This window comes from Glycine soja, chromosome 11, assembly GCF_004193775.1.
Source record: "Glycine soja cultivar W05 chromosome 11, ASM419377v2, whole genome shotgun sequence".
Classification (NCBI taxonomy): Eukaryota; Viridiplantae; Streptophyta; class Magnoliopsida; order Fabales; family Fabaceae; genus Glycine; species Glycine soja.
This window is the reverse complement of record NC_041012.1, coordinates 29,636,421-29,648,720: the sequence shown is the minus strand read 5'-3', so window position 1 is coordinate 29,648,720 and position 12,300 is coordinate 29,636,421. Positions and strand designations below refer to the sequence as shown.

General features: G+C 31.8%; 1 long non-coding RNA gene across 1 annotated transcript; it reads left to right on the top strand.

Annotated features, from left to right (window-relative positions):
* The first annotated feature begins 6,630 nt into the window (after nt 1-6,630).
* On the top strand, nt 6,631-10,456 carry LOC114374567. Its single transcript, XR_003658581.1, has 4 exons — nt 6,631-6,777; nt 7,426-7,458; nt 10,113-10,160; nt 10,316-10,456. It is a non-coding gene; the product is annotated as an uncharacterized LOC114374567 (long non-coding RNA).
* The last annotated feature ends 1,844 nt before the right edge of the window (nt 10,457-12,300 follow it).

The window sequence follows — 12,300 nt, the reverse complement described above, 5'->3', positions numbered from 1 at the left end:
ATATAGTGATGTGGGTGTTTGACCCAGAGCACTGTTACTAGCTTTGTTTTCTGAAATTCATACTAAGTCTCCTTCGTTTTGGCATGGTAGAGGCTTGTGTGGAATCGACGAGCAAGGACAAAAAGGAATCTTCAAGTGACGCAACGAGGAATCCGCGGGGTAGCTCACGATAGGTGAGGGGAGTTTATTATAAAATTTACTGTTTTAACACTATAGTTAGGGTCAGGGAACCTAGCTATGAGGATATCTGCTTGTCCCTGTTGCATGCTGATTTTTCTTCAAAGAAAATTACGTTTTAACTAATGGGATGCGATATATATATATATATATATATATATATATATATATATATATATATATATATATATATATATATATATTGTGATGAATGATATTGTTTTGGTTGTTTGAAATGTGTTGTTTGAAGACCGTGCGTGTGGAAATGATATTGTTGTGTTTGTTTGAATTGTTGTTGATGTTGCTATTGAGGATTTTAATTGATATGTGATGATAATGATAATTATGATGATATTGATTTGAGATGACGTTGTTAATAAAGACCATGTCAACATGAATTGTTATTATTGATGAATATGTGAATATGAAATGAGGTTGTTGTTGTTGTTGATAATGTCATTGAGATGAGATGATATTTATGTTGTGAATGACATGGAAATACGATTTGTTGATTGATGTTGGAAATGCATTGGCATGTGCATGTTGTGTATGTTCGTGGGGGGCACTGTGCACTGACCTTCCAGGGTCTTTGGCACTAGCTTTTGGCCACGATCATACGTCGTATGGAGTGTATGTCATGGGGGATAGAGTGCATTGACCTTGTCGGATGGTCCAGACGTGGGTAACTAGCGTGGTTAGAGAATCTAAGCATTTCTGAGGGGATGCTTAGGCGCTTTAATTGGTCCATGGTCTTTGACACTTACTTTTGGTCGTGATCATAGCTCATACAACACAGGAAATAGAGTAACAGTGGCCAAGTGTACTTTGTACTAGGGGGCTGTCACCTGGTAGGGAACACCTTTGGGCTCCCAGGCTGATCACCTATGGGAGGGGGGCTGTTACGTGCACAATCGGGTGGTCTCGATAAACTCAGCACAATTCCCTAAGTGAGAGTGTCGTGTGGACACGCTTAGGCTATTTCCTGAGGTTTGGTTGTTGTTGGTACGTACCACATTGCATCTGAGTGTTGAGTCAGGTGCATGCATCATTCTGTGCAGTCTTGATTGGGTCCATGGATGGATGATGAGTAATTGTTGGATGTGAATGATGAATATTTGTTGGATATGAGTGTTGAATAATGATTGTTGTGCATGCTTATCATGTTTGCCTATGTTCCTTGCTAATTGTGGTTATTTGGAATTGGTATTGGTTCTTTTATAATAAACTCACCCTTGCAATTTTGTATCGTGTGGTTGATACCTGTGATGATCACGAACCTTGTTCGTGGGAGCAGAATGACAGTGGCAGGGTGTAGGGAGTAAGATTCTGGTGAGGAGCCGTTGAGCCGACGTGATGACGTTGGCGTTATTTTGGGAGAGAGTTGTGTTTTGTAATCAACTCCTCCGTAGTTGGTTTTTAAGTTTTATTTTGTTGAGTTAAAGATGTAAAACTGGAATTTTAATTATATATATGAACATATTTAATTTTCGTTATGTGTATGACATGTACCGAATTATTGTTTCTATGTAATTATGCATATTCACTTAAGTAATTGCGTGTTGTTGGATGAATTTATGTTGTGACAAAATCACTTCTATTTTCATAAGCAAAAATTAAGGGAGTTCTTTTTATATAAAAAAATTGAAATTATCTAATATTAGAGTGTGGATACCGTAGCGACGAGGCGGGTCGTTACATTTAGTGGTATCAGAGCAGGTCGAACCTTTCGGCCAGTGAGTTGTGAGTCTGCTATGTTTTTCTGTGCATTCTCTGGTTGTTTTGTTGAATGCTTGGTGTTGGTTGTTGCTGATGTTTGATGTTCGTTGTTTGCTATTAGCACTTACTCACTAGTTGTGTTTTAATGAGCTATAGAGATTTGATTGTTGTAGTCGTATTGAATTTGTTTTTCTGATGTCTGCTATACCATGAATTTCAATGCCGGGTCACGAATTATCAGACTGGCCACCTATATAATTTGTGAAGGGTAATGGAATGATATGGCAAGCGATCAAAAAATGCAAATGATGGAAAGTGGGTGTTAATGTCTTGAGGTATCAACTCTCAAGAGTAACTGAGTAGGAATTTGTGATGGTTGTGATTGTTGTGTGGTTCTTTGTTTGTGTGTAGGAAAACTTATGCTTTTTGTGTTTTCTTTAAATAAAGATCTAGTAGTAGAGACCCCTACTAGTGGTTTTGTGTTAACTTCTTATGTGTGTTTGAATTGTTCTGTGGAGATTTCTGGTAGGATATTCTTGATTGATTTGATTTGTTTGCCTTTGAGCCAGATTGATGTTATTCTTGGTATGGACTAGTTATCTTCCAACCATGTCTTGTTGAACTGTTTTGATAAAAGTGTGATCTTTGATGATTCTGGAGTGAGTAAGGATATGATGTTTATCTCTGCCAACCAAGTTGTGACATCTTTAAAGGAAGATGCTCAAGTGTACATGATCTTGTCTAGCCTGGAAGTAGAGACAAAGGTTTCTATGAGTGACCTCCCTATTGTAAGAGAGTTTCCTGAAGTGTTTCCAAAGAATATATCCCGTCTGCCACCTGAGAGACAGATAAAGTTTTCCATAGACTTAGCACCTAGTGCTGGACCTATATCCATAGCTCCTTATAGGATGTCTCCTATAGAGTTAGCTGAGCTTAAGAAACTGTTAGAGGAGTTGTTGGATAAGCAGTTTGTTAGGCCTAGTGTATCTTCGTGGGGAGCCCCAGTGTTGCTAGTGAAGAAGAAAGATGGAACCATGAGGTTGTGTGTGGATTACCGTTAGTTGAATAAGGTAACGATTAAGAATAAGTAACCTTTGCCTAGAATAGATGACCTTATGGACCAGCTGGTAGGAGCTTGTGTGTCTAGCAAGATAGGCCTTAGGCCGGGTTATCATCAGATCCGAGTGAAGTCTGAGGATATACCAAAGACTGCTTTTAGGACCCGTTACGGTCACTATGAGTATCTAGTCATGCCCTTTGGTGTGACTAATGCTCCATGAGTGTTTATGTACTACATGAATAAAGTTTTTCACCCTTACCTTGATAGTTTTGTGGTAGTATTCATAGATGATATTTTGGTATACTCCAAGACTAGAGAGGAGCATAAAGAACATTTGAGGATTGTGTTGCATACCCTTAAGGACCGACAACTCTATGCTAAGTTGTCCAAGTGTCAGTTTTGGTTAGAGAAAGTTAGTTTCCTAGGGCATGTGATATCTCAAGGGGGTATAGTTGTGGATCCCTCTAAGATAGAAGTTGTTCTTAAGTGGGAGAGTCCTAAGTTTGTTTTTGAGATTAAGAGTTTTATGGGCTTAGCAGGATACTACCGGAGATTCATAGAAGGCCTTTCCAAGTTGGCTCTACCTTTAACTAAATTAACTCGTAAGGGTCAAGCTTTTGTGTGGGATACCCAATGTGAGCATAGTTTCCAAACCCTTAAGGAAAGATTGACAACCGCTCCAGTGCTAGTTTTGCCTAATCCGAGAGAACCATTTGAGGTGTATTGTGATGCATCAAAGATGGGTTTAGGCGGAGTGTTGATGCAAAATGGCCAAGTGGTGGCCTATGCTTCTAGACAGCTTAAGACTCATGAGAGGAATTATCCCACCCATGATCTAGAGTTGGCTGCTGTAGTTTTTGCCCTTAAGATTTGGAGACATTATCTGTTTGGCTCTAAGTTCGAGGTGTTTAGTGATCATAAGAGCCTTAAATACTTGTTTAGTCAGAAGGAGCTGAACATGAGACAAAGGAGATGGTTAGAGTTTCTTAAGGATTATGATTTTGAAAAACCGATGTTAACGTATGATATGTTAACATCGATTTTCCAAAAAAACCGATGTTAATATAAACTTTTTTTTAATTATTTATATATTTAAAAAAATCATATATTGCGTTATTAATTATATTTTAATTAAAAAAATATAATAATTAATAAACAATAATAAATTCAAAAGGTAAACATTTAAAAATTAAACTAAATTTTTAAAATGAATTTCGTAATTTTAATTTTATTATTTTATGATTATCATTTAAATATAACACACATTTATATAAATTATTTGATATAAGTTAATTTGAAAATAAAAAAAAAACTGTTTTTAATAATAGAGTTTAACTTTTATAAAATTTTTATAGAATGTTGGTAAAAACAATTATATCATAAAAAAATTAAAATTTATTACTGATATATTTTGATTTAATTATTATAAAAATAAAAAATTATTTTTTTCTTCATAAAAAGGTAAATGGAGAATATTGTTTAAAAATTCTATGAAATCCTACTATATTTATATTATCGTATTATCTTTAAATTAAAAATAAATTAAAATATTTGTATATATTAATTTGATTTATTGAAAATATATGTTACAGTGGTTTAATTTAAATAATTATAGTTATCTCATATGTTTGTAGGATTTAAAAAAATGATATTTTCATTATTTTTAAACAAATTTTTCTAAACAAAAATAAAAATATTTTCATGAGACACAAAAATTATGTTTTAAGTCTTTAAATTTAGAGTTAATTATAATCCACATGTAATTTATTTTTATTACATTTGTCATTTTTTTTTATTATTTTTAACCTCATTTGTTAATTATGTGAATTTTTTGTTAATAAATTTAATAAAAAAATTATTTAGGAAAGAAGAAACAAAGAAAAAGAATTATATTTAAATAGTGATGAATTTTTTTGTCAAAAGTTATTTTAATACTCAATTAAAGATATTTTAATATTCATATAAGAAAGAAGAAACAAAGAAAAAACATTTCGGATTAATTATTTTCAGTCTATTTTTTTAAAATTCTAATTTTAATATTTGAACAAATATTTGGCTTGTCAAAGTCTTCAAACTTTTCTTTATCTTTAGATTTTGCCGTCAACTTTATTTGTTTGATAAAATGATGTTATGATAAACATTGAGACTATCACATGTTATTTTTAATTATTTATGAGGTCTATTTCTCTAATATTTAAAATTATTTTTCAATAAATAATTTCAACTAGACCCATTATTTATGAAACTCACGATTGTATGTTATTAGAGAACATAATAGTTTGCTTAAAAAAAATAGTAAAAGATTTTAAGTGTAGTGTAATGTGTATGACCCATTAAAAAATTACTTCAACAACTCAATAGGTAAGCAATTCAACACAATAGATGTTCTTAGGTCGTTTTGCATTAGATAAAAAATATATATTGAATTTTATTATTAACTTGTGTTAAAATTTTATTTCACGACTGAGTTTCATTCATTTTTTTCCCACTTTTCATAATTTCTTGGAGCTAGGGTGGATCCTTTGCTTAAAAATAATTATTTAAGTTCCTGAGTTATGGTGAATTGGTGATAACTCAAAAATTTTTTTTAAAAGAGTTGCAAGGGTGTGAAGAAAAAAAAAACAGGAAGAAAGAAAATATAAATAATAATGTATTTTTAAATAATGGAAAAATAAAGAAAAAAAGTTAGTAATAATTAATTTGAAAAAACAAATTATTTTTAATTCAAACTTTTTATTTAAAAATTTTCTTCCGTCTAAAAAACTAGGATGAAGTTGTTAGATCTTACACAAACCTGCACCGTCAATATTTCCTTTTCTTATTTGTGTTTTAAGTGAAATGTGCAGCAAAACTTACATCCTCGTGAATGAATTCAAATAAATTTTGAAAATTAATTTCTGAAATATATTTAATACATACCAAATCTACGTGTTTTACTAAGATATGTTACTTAAATTAATTTTGGCGAAATATGCATTTATAAAAAAATATAAAAACATGGATGGTCAAAATATTTTATAAATTTATTTATTTATTTATGAATGAGTATTTATATATTCTTTTTTATTTATTTAGAATGAATATTTTTGTTTAGACGGTATAGTGTTTATTTATACCAAATTATTTTTAAGTATTTGTATTAGGTATACCACTTAAAAAGAATAGAACAATGTTTTTTTTTATTATAAAGTTTACATAAAAAACTAGTTTTTAATTTTTAAAATAATTTAAAAATTACAAAATATATCCCTATTATTTTTTTTATCTAGCATTTAAATTCATAATACATGGTTTAAAAAAACAGTAAATTCAATCGTTTCATTAAATATAATACATGATTGAATTTTACGTTTCCAAATTTTTAATTGTTTTTATTTCGTCATTCATATTAATCATGATTGATTTTAACAAAAAAAAAAATATGAATTTATTTTGATTAATGATAATTTTAATTTTGTATTGAATTATATTTAATTATTTTAATGGAAAAAATTAATTATGCATAAACTAAGTGTTTTATATAATAATAATACACAGAGAGATATGTTTCGTACACTACACAAAGAGATATGGAAAAAATTAATTTGAGGTTCATTCACTACACAGAGATATTCAGAAAAATTAATTTTGATAACATTACAATTTACCGCTTGTACGTATAAACATTGCAATTAATTTGAGGGGCATCCCTTCCATCACTTCACTCCACACTCAATTTTTGGCTTCCCGCTTTCTTCTCTCTCTTTACAACAGGGAGGGAGTGTGTGTGTTCACGCTCAACCCTTTCAAACACAACACCCCTCTGCTTCGTAGTCGCGGTGCAAGTAAGTTCCCTCAACAATTTTTTTGATCTGGCTCTTCCTTAGGGTTTTAGTTGAAACGAAACTCTTTGCTATGTTCCTTTTCTCTCTATTTCGATCGCTCTTTTCTAAACTTAGGGTTTAGGTCATGCAAGTAAGTTTCGGTTTTAAAATGTTGAGAGCTTCTTACGTTTCTTTTATTTCCTTATTATTAGGCTTTGTTTGTTTACTGTTTTCAAAAACAGTTTTGTGTTTTATAAAATTTGTTTTTGTCTCCTAAGCACATTTGAAAGTTTTTGTCCCTCCTTGAACACATTTTTGTTTTCTAAACGTTTTCCCCTGTGCATTTGAAGAAAATAGAAGAGGATAAGAAAACAACTTCCAACTGTTTTTGGTTTTTAAAACACTGGTTTTGAAAACAACTTTCGAAACTTATTACATATTGGATGAGAAATAGATTGTTGAGTACTGTGAAATTGTTTTAAAAATCAGTTTTTATAAGAAAAATTGAGAAGAAAATCAAACAGGCCCTTAATATCTATATTCATTTTCAATGCTTGAATGTGACATTCAGCCTTATGTATTTGTTTATCTTTTACAATTTATATGCTAGAAGGTTTTGGAAGCTTTTCCATACTCATGCGCTTTTTCTTCTTGGTAATGCTATTGCAGATGTTGAAGATTTCTACAACCAATGTGATCCTGGTTAGTTATACTTTCTTTTCATGTAGTCTTTGTGTGCCACAACACTTGTGTTTTTGAATAGCCAATTGGCTTTTAATTTATTGTAAGGATGGATTCAATTGTGGATTCAATTGTGGCTGACTTGGTACCCTTTTAAACCAGTTTTTCTTTTTAATGCGGTTGTGGTGTTTGGGGGAGGGAAGGAATTTAGAGTCTTGGTACCAGCAAATTATATTAGAAATTAGTTAATACAGAGACCAAATCAAACCACGTCCTTTACAATTGGACCTTCTGAGCGTCTTCTTTCAACTGTTGAACCATAATTATATCATATGAATGCTTAATATCTATTTTTTCATCTCAATATAATAAAGGGGAAAATATCTTCGATACTGCTATATTATAAAGCTGATACTTCTTCTAGATTTAATTGAGATCGATTAACTCTGTCGCGATGATAGTACAGACTAACTAGAGACATTATAAGACTAGGTGTCATTGTCATGGTTAAACCAGCTGTGCAAATAGAGTGATCCAAAATAAAAGAGTGTCACTTGCGGTAGTTTTTTCTATTGGTAAGATGTTGTAAAAAAGATAGTGAGGGGTGAAGTGATTAGATCTTTAAGAGTAAATAGTATACATGTATCGGTAGTGTAATTATTCGATTTTTTATTTTAGTCTTTTTAAAAAAATTAAATAATTTTTAATTTGTAATATTTAATTTTTATCCTTAGTTTCAATTGTTGTTTAGTTGTCAGTAGCTGTTGTTTCATTCTCTTGTGCGATGACATGCCACTTTATACAACTTTTAATTTAATCACTGTAAATATATTCGCTTTTGTTTATTCTCTTTAATATTTTTTTTTAATATTTTACGCTCTTAGTTTTTAACTTCCTCGACAACTAATAGTTATTAAGTAACAGTACAGAGACTAATGAACCCGAAAATATTTAAGTATATATTAAATGAACTATATATTTTTATAATTATTTTTTAAAGACTAATTAATCATTTATTTATTATTTTCTCAGAAATTAAGCTTCCAAACAAATAATCATTAAGTACCGATTGATGAACATTTTTTACTCTAAATACTTTATTAATGTGTACTGTTCATTTTAGCTCTTTCTTTTTATATCTTAGTAAATCATATGAGTTACTCCTAAAGTTTTGTGAAATTACAAGACTTTTTCTATTTTTTAGCATTAACACTTAAAAGCACAATGTAATGTTTTTTCAAATAATTAAATAATTAGTGTGTTCTATAACAAGTGTCGGTAAGTATTTTTTAAAAATTGAGAGGTTAGTGTTGAAATAAATAAAAGCAGGGGAGGAATTTGTGTAAATTTACAAAATCTCATAACGTGCGTCTGTAAAGTGGATTTTACTTGTAAGTGATTTTTCTCTTTTCTTTCGCTTTCACCGGTGTCAATAGTGGATCCAACTTACTGTATCCAACTTACTTGTAAGTGATTTTTCTCTGTAAAGTGGATCCAACTTACTTGTAAGTAATTATTATGACGTTCATAAATTTAATGCTTTCTTTAATCTGCACACGTTCTTCCTGCGCACGTTATCATGTTTCCCAAACACTAGGATGTGCGCAATTGACGCCACGAATAATCTGCACACGTTCTTCCTGCGCACGTTATCAAGTGATATGATGCAGTGCTTCTTGATTAATTTTAATTATCTATGAGATTTTATTTTTATTTTGTATTGTTCATTTAATATTTTGTTCTACATACATTTACCCTTATAACAAATTATAATACTTACTTTTAAGTGTGAGATGTTTGTCATCTATTTTTTTTCGATAAGTAAAATTATAGAAGTATGTCTCTACTAAGCATAAGAAGTACCTGAGTACAGACTCGAAAACATGTTTGTCATTAATTAAATCGTAATATAATCTAATAGCTATATATATAAAGGATAAAATTTAGATAAGGCTTTTTATGTTTTTTTACTATTTTATAATTAGAATTGGAGTTTTACTCACTTATTGAAAGAAAAATTATATTAAAGTTTTACTCAAATTCACGTAATCTTGAAGGTTGGGTTAACATAGAAGTAGAAAGAGATTGAGAAAAATATTGGATGAAAGTGAAATATAAGAGGTTAAAAATTGAGATGTATGAACATCATTCCCCTAATCTAAAAAAAAAAAAAGAAAAAGAATATCATTCCCCTTATACGTTTTGAAGCTAAAGGTTTGTTTGTATTCTTTTGTATACATTCACCCGCTGTAATATTTTACTTTTTATGGCTAATGTGTCTTGGGTCTTGGTATGTACATGAACTCCGTTTTTAAGGTTCAGCAAATAAGCACTAAAGGCCCACACTAGGGAATATCTTGAGCTTATTATAATAAAGTCTTGGTAGAACTCACTTTTTTTTCAAGAGGCTTCAGTCTTCACCATTTATTCAGAAACAGCCCAAAATGTTGGCAGGAAATAAAAAACCATGACATTTTTTTCCCTTTCTTCTTTTTCTTCCAACTTACTGTATCCAACCTACTCAGTCTAATTAATTGTAGTTATTATATATTAAGTTTTTATTTTTCTTGAGCTTTGTTAAACTCTGTGTAGTGGTAGTGGTGGGTGTTCTTTGTATAGAAAGATTCTTTCTTGTAAATTAATATGAGCATTGGCCACTTGGAGATTTATTGCAGTGACTAAGGCTTCTTGGGAGATTGAGCAATCCTTACAAAGTTTAATAGGTACAACGATAATCTTTATGTTGCATTTTGTCTCCGTGACTACCAGAGATTTAATTCTCACCATTAATTCGTTTTATCTTTTTTTCTCCATTATTATTATTTTTTAAGTAAACTGCCGGTGACTCTCCTATGTGATCTGTCTCTCTCTCTTTTAGCCTTTATCATTTTGTAGTCCAAAAGTTAAGAGAAAAGGGAATACAATTGCAGTTAGATCTCTATTTCTCACAAAAAGGAGTCATAAGTAGTAAGTAAGACATTTTTTTAATATAATTTAGAATAAATTGTTCTCGTATCTTCTGAGCGCTTATTATACTTAATCTTACTCTTTTTTTTTATCATACACAAGATTGTCTTATGTAGGTGTTCATTAAGTTATTTCTTTGATTCTTGCTTTCATTTTGGACCGTGCTGCTCATCATCACAGGTACAAATGTTTGTTACCAATGAATATTTTTATTACGTGTTCACTGCCATTAATGACAATTGATATATGCTATACAAATTGTGTTCATGATGAGTGAACCTTAGATTCCCGTTTGAGATTGGATGCAATGATTCTTGCGGACAGTTTGCATTAATCATTGTATTCAATCTTGAATTGTCCGTTTGGACAGTTTGGGGAGACTGATATTTTTATGGTAGATTCATGTGTTAAGGTTAAAATTATTTTGTTTAATTTGATGAAATTTCGGTAATGCATTTTTAGTTGTTCTCTGAGTGCATACTTGATTATCGGGAAATTCATTTCACCGATTTCATGTCGTGTACTAGGAGACCAATGCGAAATGCTGCCAAAATTTTGTCAAATTTAACAAAATAGAATTAACCCTGATGTATGAAGCTACCATAAAAGACGGTCTTCTCGAATGGGATAGGGTCACACCTTTAATAAAAAAGTGAGATTTTCATGCATCGAATAACTTTGAGAGTATGACCGAGTTATTACTTAGATGGATCGAAGTTAGATGAATGAAAGTCGCATCAGCCCAGAATATGAGGCAGGCGTCGAGCAATTCTTACAATTTGCTTCAGAAAGAGGTCAACCGAATGAAGATGGAAAATATTATTGTCCTTGCATCAATTGTTTGAACGGAAGACGAAAAATATTGGATGACATACGATAGCATTTGTTGTGTGATGGAATTAAGAGAAATTATACGACATGGATATGGCATGGTAAAATGACAGACATGCAGAGTGGGCAACAATCCGAACCGTTTGATGTAGAAATGGGAGATCGCTTGGAGGATATGATTCGTGACCTTGGACAAGAGTCTTTCCAGCAAGCACATGTCCCTGTGTATGAAAGATTGCAGAGTGACTCAAAGAAGCCTTTGTATTCGGGGTGCAACAATTCCTTGACGCTATTGTCGGCGGTGTTAAGTCTGGTTAATGTCAAGGCCAGATATGGATGGAGTGATAAAAACTTTACTTCATTGCTTCAAATAGTGCACGATCTGCTTCCACAGAATAACACATTGCCTAAAAGCTACTATCAGGCCAAGAAGATATTGTGTCCGATGGGTATGGAGTATCAAAAGATTCATGCTTGCCCTAATGATTGCATACTGTACAGACATGAATTTGAAGAAATGTCGAAATGCCCTAGGTGTGGGGCGTCACGGTACAAGGTGAAGGATGATGAGGACTGCAGTTCTGATGAAAACTCAAAGAAGGGCCTTCCAACGAAGGTGTTGTGGTATCTTCCCATCATTTCAAGGTTTAAGCGTTTATTTGCTAATGAGGATGACGCAAAAGATCTTACCTGGCATGCAAATGGGAGAAAATCTGATGGAATGGTCCGTCATCCAACTGATTGCTCACAGTGGAAAAAGATTGATAGTTTGTATCCGGATTTTGGCAAAGAGGCAAGAAATCTTAGACTTGGACTAGCCAGTGATGGAATGAATCCATATGGCAATTTAAGCACTCAACACAGTTCATGGCCAGTTGTACTAGTAATTTACAATTTTCCGCCTTGATTGTGCTTGAAGCGAAAATACATGATGTTGTCTATGATGATATCGGACCCAAGACAACCAGGAAATGACATTAATGTTTATCTAAGTCCGTTGATTGAAGACCTGAGAAAGTTGTGGGATGAGGGGGTTTTAGTGTTTGATGGGTTTCGCAAGAAGAC